At 35.1% G+C, this 13,309-nt stretch overlaps 1 long non-coding RNA gene across 4 annotated transcripts in view; it reads left to right on the top strand.

Annotated features, from left to right (window-relative positions):
* Positions 1–13,309, top strand: part of LOC106505481 (uncharacterized) — a 712,816-nt gene that overhangs the window by 355,116 nt on the left and 344,391 nt on the right. For 2 of the 4 annotated variants that reach the window (XR_014825024.1, XR_014825021.1), the window contains exon 2: positions 12,467–12,511. The exons of the other annotated variants lie outside the window; for them this stretch is intronic. This is a non-coding gene — a long non-coding RNA (uncharacterized LOC106505481). The remainder of the gene's footprint in view (positions 1–12,466; positions 12,512–13,309) is intronic. 4 annotated transcript variants of the gene reach the window in all.

The raw sequence follows: 13,309 nt of genomic DNA, 5'->3' as shown, positions 1-13,309 counted from the left end.
CTGTTACTGGTTCCCTGGTTAGGTGGTTTCATCTCCGTTTAACATGAATATTGCATACTGTTAGAGTTTATTCCTAAGACTTCACCAGGTTTAGATTCCTAGACCACATTCAAATCAGTGTAGTTTCCCTGCTACTTTTTCAATAGGAGAGGCAGCTTCTGTTTTACTCTGTGAATACTCTATTATTGGTACTACTAACCCTTCAATTATACTAAGTTATTTCTCTAGCTTTGGGGTCTGTGCCTTTCACATTCTATAGACAATCATACATTTTTCTGAAATTGTCCCCCCCCCCCCGCCCCTCCCCCGGCCAGGAAACTTTCTCTTGGTTAATTTACGCTTCATTTATATTTCCACATGAATAAAATAATCTGACTAATTCATCATTTTGATTGCTATCCTCTGGAACATTTCCTATATTGAAACTATTCTGGATTAGAGAAACCTCAGTACTTTTCTCTCCTGAAAATAAATGCAATGACCATTTCATGAACAGGTTGTGTTCCAAAAGGTTGGGAATCACATTACAGCTGGAGTTTCAGACCCAAGGCCAGCTCACCAATCATATTCTATACCAAAAGTAGAGTACTGTGTCAAGAATGCTATGAAACTTAACACTGCCTACTGGAATGTTTCTCTGAAAAACCACACATTTTCAACTTGGGCTGGCAACCATGCAATGGAATAACAGAAATCTTCCCAACACTCCTATCTCTTAGCAAGAGGATGGGGATGTCTTCCCAAACTAATGGTGGTGGGTGCCACCAGGCCCAGTTTAGGGACATAAACAGCTGAAGTGCTGGGGATAAAACTCACTTTATGTTATTGGATGCTGTCCTTACATTCTACCCCTTCCCCCTTGGTTTTTGGTTTACCTACTCACAGCACAATCTATGGCTTACAAGTAAAGTTTTTGTTTTACATAGTTTGTTATAAAAAATTAGTGTTAGTTTTTTTCTTTATTCTCCATTTCTGAAAGTAACAAAACTCTTTCCCTCTCATTATTTACTTGCCACTGAGGAAATGAGGCAGTCTTTCCTATGTCACCTTTCTCCTTTCACTTAGTGATTTTAGAGATGCATATATAGATAGTGGAATATAGTCTCTGTATAGAAAGGGCTTCAAGAATATCAGTGTATATTTCAGTGGAAAACCATACTTGGGCTACACTAGAGCTTCACCAAAGGCAGTAGCTCTGGGATGAAGAGAAGCTGTTATTATGGAAGTGGGGATAAGAGCTGATTCCCAGGAATAGGATATTCTAGATAGGAATGGCCAGGTCTAGGAGAGGTGGGGCAGATACTGAGATTCTAAGATTTCCTCTTTCATTAGCTTTTTCCCTTCTGACCTTAATTAAAGGAAATAATGAGCAATAGAGAGAAGTTGAATCAATAAAGCAAAGACTTAGTTAGCTTGAAGCCAAAGAGAAAAAGGGACCTAGAGGTATTTTCAGGATTTTTCCCTGTTTTGGATGTATATCTACATCATCTAAGATGTGTTTTACTTGATCAATTTTTAATATCCTTTGTATTATTGACAACTTCCCTTCCCTTTTAAAAATACATTTAATAGGGCCTATGCTCAGTTAACCCTGTACTTATGGATCTCAACTTTAAATTCATGGGTATAATATTCACCGACTTGCAATAGGTGCCATTTTAGAATCTGTGAGTAGGCCAAGATGTTTAAACTAGAGTCTTTGGTGTTCATGAGCTTGTTGTAATCCGTACTAAAAAGCATGTTTTTTGGAACATTCACTGCATGTGGATAAAAAAATAAACAAAGGTTCCCTGAGGTCACTTGTGTTACATGTGAATAAACAAAGTTAAACAAATTTATTTCTGCAGAATTTCATTTGTTTCTTAACATGACACACATACTGTAACTCTCCAAAAGGGAGATGAAGTGTTCATCCTTCAACAATATTATTAACCAGAGAATTCTTTTTAAAACACTACTTCCAAGAACTAGGACTTTTGGAACACAGTATGTGAAATGCTGAAATATATTTCATTTTAGTATCATTTTTCCACATGTTTTAAGGCTTGGCTTCCTCTAATACATAAATCTAGGAGCTCAAGGAGAAAAAAAAAAAAACAACTTTGTTTTCTGGTATTTGTCCTGCTGCAATTTTATCACCATTACTTATTTGAAATCAACAGAACAATTTATTTGGGAAAAGAGGTTCAATAACAAAGCAAAATATGATAACCCCTAATTTAGACCAAGTACTTCATTTTTATAAGTTAGAAAACTTAGGTCTAGACATTCCTTGAAAGGCTTTATTGTAGATCTTTTAACAAGCTAAGGATCAGAACCTCAGTCTAGTGTTCTTTTGTATTCCCCAAACTGTAGTGAATTTGTCCAGTAAGGCTCAGATATAATAAAAATGGGCTATAACATAAATCCCACTAGGTAACAATAACATTTAGTTCTTCTCAACCTGTTATTCAAAAGTATTTGCTTATTTATTTCATGCTTATCATTCTTTCTCATGCTAGTGTGTTTCACTTAAAACAAACTTTTGTTCTTATGCAAAGTGTACTTCATTAGACTAATAAACATTAAATTCTGTAATATTTTATTTTTCAGTCATGGGTGACTGTACTAATATATGTTAAGTAATTTTTTGCTATATATTCCTATTGTTCTCTTTATGGCTCTATTTTCTTATTATTGGCTTAAAAATTTCAACCGCCAGTCACTGTGATGAAGGAGCATGATTATGGGCTGTGAGTGAATCATAGCTGTGCTTAAATTTCAGCTCCACCATTTATAGATGTGTGAGCTTGGGCAGATCATAAAATTGCTGTGACCCTAATTTCCTCAAAAGATATGGGATGTGATATCTGCTTCATGGGTTATCAAGAAGTTCACAGACTGTTCTGTTCAGATCTTGGGCAAAGTCTTAACCCCAGTTCCACTCTTTTTGATTCTGGTCCTGGAAACTATTTCCTTCTCCCTCTTTCCCTTCTCTTTGTTCCTTCCTTTTTTCCTTCCTCGGTCTCTTTTTCCATTTCCCTCTCTCTCTCTTTCCCCACCTCCTCCCCTCCTTCCCTCCCTCTCTCCATCCTTCTCTTTCTTTCTCATTGTAATGAACAAAACCTCAGGTATTGATTAGTGGTATTGTTGGGTTGCCTTTGGGAATGTCTTTACCCAGCCCGAATTGAATTAGACACAGGTCCTGCCACTATCAGTTTATTTTATGACTAAAAGGATAAGGACTTTTTTGCTTTAAAACCAGTCATGTTATGAAAGTAGATGAGAAATCACAAATCGAATGGGCCACGAGAATGTTAGAAAGATTAAAAAAGTTATGTTTTGAAATAGCTTTTGTGCCTCTTCTAAAAATTCCAACTTCTTGTCTTCTCTGCTATTTTTAAGTCTGTATTAGACTTCTGTCCTCAGCTTTTATTTACAAAGGTAGAGTTCCTCAGTTGAACCCCTCCTCTCTTTAATTCTACTCTAGGAATGAAGTAGATATTCTGACCCATCATGTTAGAAGCATCCAGGTCAGTTCTTACTTCTAATGTGGAACTGACACTCTTGAGAGTCTGTGTGAAGTGTATCTCCCACCTCACCAGACCCTCTAAAGCATCCTCATACTTCATCACCGTGAGGATTGAACAAGACAGAATGTTGTCATTATGGCAACCTGCCAAGCTTATAATGTCCCACCAGGAAATGTTAGTTCTCCTTTTTTCTTTTCTCCCTCAAGGGATCATTCTATGGAAGGTACAACAGAAGATGTCATGAATTCCATGTAAAGAAAATTGTTGGTGATGAATTCCATGAATTAACTTATATCAGTTTCAGCTTTCTTACCTTTTTCCAGTGTATTCTGACTGCTCTGACTTAGGATTTGGCACCTCCTCTGCTTTTAGGATGCTTGGTGCCAGCAGCTTCCCCTTATTTATGTTTTTTCTTCATTTTTTTTCTTCTTACTATTTTTTTTTCTGCTTAATATTGTCATTTGGCTACACCTTTTATTCTCTTGTCTATACATTCTTCCAGTATATCACTTTTCCTCAGATATCAATTTTGTGGTCTGGTAATTCACTATACTGTGTGTGTGTGTGTGTGTGTATATATATGTATATATATGTGTGTGTATGTGTGTATATATATGTATATATGTATTGTGTGTGTGTATATATGTATATATGTGTGTGTGTGAGTGTGTGTGTGTATATATATGTATGTATGTATTTGACTCTCCATGACTTTCTACCCCCATCTTCTCTTTATAATTTCTCTTGACTTTATGAGCCAGAAACAATTGAATCACATTAACCTGTGTCAATATCAGAAGTTGCTTTATAAGTGTTCCATCGTAGATTCTGCTGTAATTGGCCCAGGATGCTATACGCCAAGCAGGTAGAATAATAGAGCTCTAATTAGAATAATTATACCCACATATTTTATAAATAAAAAGCTAAACAAGTTTGTTCTATTCAAACTCTATCACATATAAATGAGAAAGTTTGCATTTGGGACACTTTTCTGCGCTTTGCTTCCAGGAAGTATCCAGATACCCAATTTTTTGCACATTTATGAAGACATTCTCCATTAAAAACTTTTAGATAGGAAAATTTTGCTGCAGCTGTTGTTAATGAAGACAAAATACTCAAGCCAGTATTCATGCAAGTGTGTTGTTTGTTGTACAGTTAGATTTCAGAATAATTACATCACTCTTGAAAGTTTAGTATGTCCCAAATGGCACCGTTAAATTTCCATTTGTTATTGTGCTTAATCATCTAAATGATATAGTTAAAATTGAGTGACTAAGTGAAATTAAGAATAACATTGTTAAAGCATTTTGGATTTTAATTCCTAAATTTTTGTACTCATCTAGCAGCATAGGTCCCTAATGTTATAACATTCTCTTTTGTACTCTTTAAGTTGTTGTTTTGGTCAAAATTAGATCATTCTTAAGAGTCATATGTAGGTGAGAAAACCAACAAATAAACTGCAGCTTCTTCTGCAGTTATTACATGTTGAAGGGTTTTTTTTTTTTTACACAAAAATTAGTTTTTTTGTGTGTCACAATTTCTAGTATGATGAAAGGAAAAATATGTCTTGTTCAAAATAACTAAGAGAATGACTAAGAATCATATATAGATTTAGATATTCATTTTGTCATATTCAGTGAGATTCAGAGAGAAAGTAACAGAAAATGTTAAGGACAAATTTATATAGACTCTGGTCCTTCAGAGGGAGGTTGACACTTTATACCAGGAACAGAAGTCTGGCTATCATTTTATGTATTCTTAGAAACTTAAAAATGTGGGGGGCTACTGAGAGAGTTTTGACATTTTATAATTTGTATAGTAGCCAAGAATATAAAAGAAAGTATATCTGTGAAGTATCTGGGATTCTACCAATTTAAAAAAGTGTCCTAAAGACTAGTGGTAAGAGAATCATGAAACTTTTAGTGGAGTCTACAGCATTCTGACGTTTCTATTCATCAGTATGCTGAATTTCTTTATATTCCAACACTTATGGTTCCTCAGTTCTTCCACTATCATCAGAAATTTTTCCTATAGATAAAGCCACTAGAATATTCCAAAAAAAAAAATTAAGCTATCTTAGGTCAAATCTCATTTTTAAAAAATAAATTTTCTTTGAGAATAAAACTAAGGTATTTTAGCTGAGGATGGTAACTGATCTTTATATTATAGACATACTAGGCTTAGGACTACAACTGAATTTCACAAACCTATTAACCTCTATTGCTTTCATTGTATCTTTTGTTATTTTTTTTAAAGTATAGTTGATTTACAATGTTGTGTTTGCATTGTATGTTTAATGTAATAATGCACACCCATCCAGAGCATAGCATATTTTCTGTGGAGTCAAGAATAACACTTAGAATGATGTTTCTTTTAACATTTCTTTCTCTTTTACTAACTCTATTTCCTTCAAATATCTGAGTGACGTCTAAGTTTAATATTTTAAGATTTGGCTTTTATGCTGTCCATATTCCTCAAGTATTTTTTTTAAATTAGCTATATTTTCCAAATATACCCACATTTTCAGATAAAAGTATCTAAGTTTTTCATCTTTAAATAGAAGTAAGCTCATCATTTATTCATTGTGAATGCCTTTCTATGCACACACCTTACTCGGTTCCTTTTTTCCTGAGGTATATATTCTAGAACTGCAAAAGTCAAGAACTTTGTTGATATAGAAGGAAAAACAACTTAAAAATGAAAATAAAACTATTCCTTAGCTGCCATCTTCTAGGAGCAGTTTGCGTGATTTTTTTTCATAAATTGACCATCTTCCATTTTTCATCTACTATTTTTATCCCCTCTTGTTGAATTTTGTAAGCTTTTGGGCAAATTTGTCATGTTTTTGTATAAGAAAGTTGAACATTAATCAAACAATGGAAGATTTCTCAGTGTCTCCCTTCTTCCTCACCACCTAAAACTGTTTTGTCTGAGATCTTATCATCACTGATAGCTAGGGGGAAAACATCCACTTCTGTTATTATTCAGTTCTTTCTCTTAAGGCTGTTTATGAGACAGATGTGAGTATGATTTTACATTTATACAGAACCTGCAATAGAAAATACAAAAGCATGAGACCAACCACAAACCTCGCATGGACCTATTTTTAGCCTATGAATTTTAAAGTTAAGATGTACTGCCAAAAATGCTTAATCATGGGAACTCTCTAGTCACAAAGTCTGACACAATGATTTTTTTCATGGATCACTTCCTGGTGGTGCTGTCCAAACTAAACCTGTAAGCCATTTGAAGTTTACTTTTTTTTTTTTTTTTTTTTTAAGTGGTTGGTTTGGAGTTTTGATAATTGGTATGAAAAATTTCAATATACATGTGAATACTTGATAGGTAATGACTATATATACTACAAGAACAGACGTAAAGTGTGATTCCATCTGCATCTGTCAACTTAGACTGTAATTAGTATAATTCTATATTGTTTTAGTTACATTACATCATTTGGTTTTAAAGCAAACAAATATTTCATCAAAAGAAAGTGTGTAAATGTTGAATCAGCAGAGCCTAAAGCAATTTCCTATGCCTTAACATCAAGGAAATCTTGCAGAGACATGTGTTTTAGGAACTTCTGAAATAAAGCTAAAACAAGGACAGTTGTCCCATTGTTTCATGCAACTGAAATAAAAGTGAAGAGCCCTTGTTATAAATGCTGTAGCAAAAAGGAGACATGATGGTAAGAGGTATGTATTTCAGTGAATATACTTGTTGGTGCTTGTAACATATAGTGTCAAAGAAGAGGTTAGAAGCTATAGGACTTTGACTTTGGATTACTCTGCAAGACTTTTTTTTTTTTTTTTTTGAAGAATAAAAGTCTGTTTCCAGGGAATTCCTGCTTCTTTTGGATGGCATTTGGTGTGAACCCTCAAATGTGTCATCACTATCCATTGGTAAAGAAGTATGTCTTTTAAAGCAAAAGGCCAATGTCTGTAGCCAGATAATTGCATATTTCTCTTTGTATACTGATGTTTTGGGGTGGGTTCAAGGATGGCCACTTTATCCTCCAGGAATGGCTGTCTTCTTTTGGATTCTCCCACACTGCAGGCATCTGTCCTCAGGCAACTTCAGATGGATCCATGCTGGGCTTTTGAGGAGTGAGCTTTAACTCCAAAAAGAAGGTTGAAAAATAATCTTTTTCATCTTCAAATGAAACTCCAAAGAGATTTTTTTTTTAAGAAACAATGTAATTAGTCAAAGTGGAAATGGGCCAACTGAGAAGCATTAAGAGGCTAAATGTGACCTCAGTTTTTGGAGCATTCCAAAGAAGGGCTCATTTTTGACTGTCATGAAGAAAATGTCAAGCGTCTACAAAAGTCTAAAAGGGTGACTAGGAGACATGAAAAGAGAGACACAGTTCAATTTTCTCACAAATTAAAGATGATAACTAAAGCTAGCCACCCCCTGCCCAATCTAAAAATCCATGTGACTGATATTTCTAAGCAGTCACTGGAATGTTCCTGCTGGGAACAGGACAAATAATATATGTAGCTGGCACTCTCACCCAAGGGGAACTATTCTTCCATTTGGGGACTGGAAGCCAACTCCTTGCAACTTAAAGAAAAGCTAATTTAGGACACATCTAAAAGCAACTGAAATGAGAAAGGGAAAAAAAATTCTCAAGTTACGGTGCAGTGTGCCAGCTGACCTAATGTAAAACAAAACAAAACAAGATAACCTCCTTGTTCCCCAACTAAAGAAGGAGAAGTGGAGGGGAGGGGGAGCTTCTCTGTGCTTGCTCTGTACTCCTTTTGCCTTTTTTTCAGATACTTTCCCAAGTTTAAATTTGAAATTCAATGACTCTTTGGAGTAGAAATATTCTTTTCCAGGTATCTTTTTTTTTTTTTTTAAATCTATGTCCATCAAGCCCTTTAATAAGAAATCGAGAAGAACTGTCATTTATTAAAAAAAGATATGAGATGATTGATCCCAGGATAAAAGGTAGTAGAAATACAGTACATTTAAAAATTTTTTTAAATGATTTTAATTTTTTTCAAAATACAGCAAATTTACCTAAAGAGGGGGGTTTCTTTAGTTAGTAAAAATAAGTCTGAGAACAGTGCCTTTTAAAATACGACACCTGGCAATGCCTTGAGCTGTGGTGTAGGTTGCAGACGTGGCTCGGATCCCATGTGGCTCCGATGTAGGCCAGTGACTACAGCTCTGATTAGTCCCCTGGCCTGGGAACCTCCACATGCCACGGGAGCAGCCCTAGAAAATGCAAAAAGACAAAAAAAAAAAAAAAAAAAATGACATCTGGGAGTTCCTGTCATGGCTCAGTGGTTAATGAACCTGACTAGTATCCATGAGGATGCAGGTTCGATCCCTGGCCTCACTCAGTGGATCTTGTGTTGCTGTGACCTGTGGTGTAGGTCCCAGATGTGGCTTGGATCTGGCATTGCTGTGGCTGTGGTGTGCTACAGCTCCCGTTCAACCCCTAGCCTGGGAACCCCCATATGTCATAGGTGCGGCCCTAAAAACCAAACCAAACAAAACAAATAAGTAAAATATGAAACAACAACAAAACTCTCCAGATTGAAAACAAAACAAAACAAAAAAACAAAAACCAAAAAAACAAACAAAATATTTCCTATTCAGAAATTGTATTTTTTAACCAAATGAAATTTAATCCTGTTCATTATTTCAAGTAAAAAGACAATAAAAGTTTTTGAGATAAAATGCATTTATATGCTTTTGTGACTTAAAGGCAATTTTGATTTTAACATCAAACTCTTTCAGATTTTGGCTCATCCATCAGAGCAAACTCCTCCAGGCATTTGTTTTAGTCTTTAACTGAACCCCTTGTATGAGAAGCTTGCAAGAGACCCTTGTGGTGTCTCTTGCAAGGACATTTCATACATGTGATGTGGGCTGGTTGAGGGAATATTTGTCTTGAAGTTGTAGTAACTGGATTTGAATCCCCAGCTGAGTGAGGCTGGATAAATTACATCACTGTTTGGAAAATGGGGATAATAACATTTGACTTCTTACCCATTTTTTAGAAAAGATTAAATTAAGTAATGTGAAAATACATTAAAATCTATAAAACGTTGTATAAAGTAGGGTAGTATTTTCCTTGCCGTGTATAGTCTTTACTTACTGCGCTTACTTTCTATTATGAATTTCTTTTCAAATCTTTATTTCCATCTCATTTCTTTGAGTTGTACTCATTTTACTAAAACCTTCTTTAAAAAGAATTCAGTGAATAATTGTTTACAGGGTTGAAGTTTTTTTTTTTTTTTTTTTTTTTTGTCTTTTTTCTGTCAATAATTACTGGAGTTAATTTAGAGATTTTTGACTCATCAGGTGACTAATGCTCTGAAACCACCCTTCGTCCCATTTTATCACAATGCACAGAAGTCCTCAATAGGAATGGAGGCAAGGGAACCCAATGTGATTTTAAAGTTTAAAGTATTAACACTTAACACTTAGTGTTCCCTATGAGAATATGAGCATTATGCATAAGTATGGAAGGATTACAAAGGCCAGGGGAAAATTAGAAGGAAAATACATTTATGAAAAGTGGCAGCCCTGGTAAAAAATAGGCAATGCCATGAGACTGTGGAATCAGAAACTAAGAGTATTTTAGAATTATCTAATAATACTCAGGGCATGATAAGTGAAACTTTCAAATAACAGCTCTAATAAGAGGTATTTTTATTGATTTTCAGTTTCATTTGAGCCAAAAACTGTTGTTTCTTGAACCGTGTTTCTTAAATTTTAAAATGCATGTGAGTCACCTGGAGACCTTTCCAAAATTTATATTCTGATCAAAAGATTTGGGGTGGTGGCTAAGCTAGTGCAAGGATTCAGTATTTCTGACAAACTCTCAGTCAATGCCAAGGCTGCTGCTGCTCAGACAATCTGAGTCACTAAGTTGAATGTCACTCTAATTATTTTTCCCTCACAAGTAATACTCAGATAATGATATCTATGTTGGGGAAATTGTGGTAACAGAAATATTGTTCAAGAAAAGGTTCTGTTTTTGTATAGTTTTGAGATGAAATTGATGTACAACAGCATGTCATCTTAAAGTGTAAAATTTGATGGGTTCTGACATGTGTATACAGCCATGGAACCATTATAACAGTCAAGATGACAAACATTTCTCTCATGCTCAAACGTTCTTTTTCCGCCTTGGTAATCTTCTCCTATTCCCCCTCCTACATCCCACACACCCAGTAATCTGCTTTCTGTTATTATATATTATTTTCCATTTTCTAGAAGTTTGTATAAAAGTATTTTACTATATGATATATACTCTTTTTTTTTTTTTTTAATTTGTTTGGCTGTACCCATGGCATGTGGAAGTTCCCAGGCCAGGGCTGGAGCTTGCACCAAAGCAGCAACCCAAGCTGTTGCAGCGACAATGCCCTATCTTTTTGTTGTTGTTGTTTGTTTTTTGTCTTTTTCAGGGCTGCACCTGGAGCATATGGAGGTTCCCAGGATAGGAGTCTAATCTGAACTACAGCTGCCGGCCTGCGCCAGATCCGAGCTGTGTCTGCGACCTACACCACAGCTCATGGCAACGCCAGATCCTTAACCCACTGAGCGAGGCCTGGGATTGAACCTGCCACCTCACGGTTCCTAGTGGGATTCGTTTCTGCTGTGCCTTGACAGGAACTCCCAATGCCATATCTTTAATCCACTGCACCCCAAGACAACTCCTGTACTCTTTTATTCTCTTCTTTCACTCAGCATAAATATTGTGAGATTCATCCAACTGCTCATTTTTGGAAGTTGTTTTTTGTTTTATAATTGGAACTACACATACTCTTTCTTATTGTTGACTCGTGTATTTCCATTCAGCAGCTGATAGACTTTATTTCATCTTCAATTTGGGGCTGTAACATATAAAACTGTTATGACCATGCAGGAACATATCTTTTGTGGGTGTTATTTTATTCCTAAGAGGAGATTGACTGTGTTATATAGCAGGTGCATATTTAGCTTTTTAAGAAATTATCAGGAGTTCCCAGGAATTCCCATCATGGCTTAGCGGTTAACGAACCTGACTAGGAACCATGAGGACATGGGTTCGATCCCTGGCCTCACTCAGTGGGTTAAGGATCCATTGTTGCCGTGAGCTGTGATGTAGGTTGCAGACGAAGACGTGGCTGGGGTCCTGTGTTGCTGTGGCTGTGGCGTAGGCCGGTAGCTGCAGATCTGATTCAACCCCTAGCCTGGGAACTCCCACATGCCGGTGGTGTGGCCCTAAAAAACAAAAACAAACAAACAAAAGAAATGATCAAATTATCGAAAGTGATGGTGTTATTTTACATTTATACCAGTAATGCTTGAGGGTTCTATTTGCTCCCTCCCCCCTTTTTTAGTTGGTATGAACATTCTGTAATTTTCACCATTCTAGTGGTCATATAGTGATCTCTCACCATGGTTTTAATCTGTATTTCTCTAATAACTAATGGTATTGAGTGGCTTTTCAAGTTTATTGGCCATGCATACATCTTTATTTGTAAAGTGTCTGTTCAACTTCTTTATTCATTGTCTGTTTTATTATTACACTTCATGAATTCCTTATCTACTCCATATCAAGACTTAGCAAACTTTTTCTTTAAAGGGCCAGAGAGTGAATATTTTAGCATTATAAACCTTATGATTGCTGCTACAATTATTAAACCTGGCCTTGTATGATGAAAACAGCACATATAAGACATGAATGGATAAGCATGACTGTGTATCAATAAATTTTATTTACAGAAGCAGATGGCAGGTCAGACTTAGCCCACAGGACTTATTTTGATAATTTTTATTCTTGATGGATGTTCTCTGTCAGATATATGTTTTGCAAATACACTTTCCTTGTTAATGACTTGTTTTTCCATTTTTAAAAAGTGTCTTGCAAAGGAAGTATGTTTTACATTTTGATGAAATCTAATATCTTATTGATTTTTTTTAATAGTTTATGATTTTTGTGCTTGATTTAGGAATTTTTCCTAACTGAAGATTTTCTCCTAAATTTTTTCCCCAAGGTAAGAACTGACATTTTTTTCTTTATTACTTCAAATTAAAACCCCAAATTGTTTAGCATTATTTGTAGAAAGATTATTGTTTCTCTGTGGATTTGCTTAGGCATCCTTATCAAAATCAATCGACCATGGATCTTTTTGAGGACTTCCTGTACCATTTCAATGATCTGTATATCTAGCTTTATACTAATCCCACACTAAATTATTGGAGATAGAAAATAAGTCTTCAAATCAGGTGGTACAAGCTTTTCAAACTTGTTCTTTTTTAAACTTTAGCTATATTAGGACTGTTGTATTTTCATATGAATATTTATTATACAAATTTTCATTAGTTTTTCATTGGGATTTTCATTATGATTCATTGCAAGATTTTGCAAGCTACTCCACGTGTCAAATCCAGTTCAGTCTGTTTTTATAACTGCCCTCAAGCTAGGAATTTTTTTTTTCAAATTTTTAAAGAGTAGTTGTAACAAAAAAACAAAAACAATATGCAACAGACTTCATTATTTGGCCCGCAAAGCCTAAAGTATTTTCCGTTTGGCTCTTTACAGAAAGTTTGCTAACCTCTGATCAATAGGTCAATCTTCAAAGAATTTGTATTTATCAATGTTGGAACTTCTGATTTCTGAGCATGCTATATATCTCCACTTATTTAAGTCTTTTTTAAATTCTGTAAACAATAGGTTGTAGGTTTTAGCATGAAAATGGTCCATATTTTCAAATTTATTCCCAAGAATTTAATATTTTTGGTACTTTTATAAATGGTATTGTTTTTTCCATTTTATTTTCTGGGCTTTTTTG

Source organism: Sus scrofa, chromosome 13 (assembly GCF_054392235.1).
Source record: "Sus scrofa isolate SSC_HxYL_T2T_F1_AM1 chromosome 13, Sscrofa_HxYL_maternal_Yorkshire_Landrace_v2.0, whole genome shotgun sequence".
Classification (NCBI taxonomy): Eukaryota; Metazoa; Chordata; class Mammalia; order Artiodactyla; family Suidae; genus Sus; species Sus scrofa.
The sequence above is the reverse complement of the archived record's forward strand: the minus strand, read 5'-3'. Positions and strand labels throughout refer to the sequence as shown.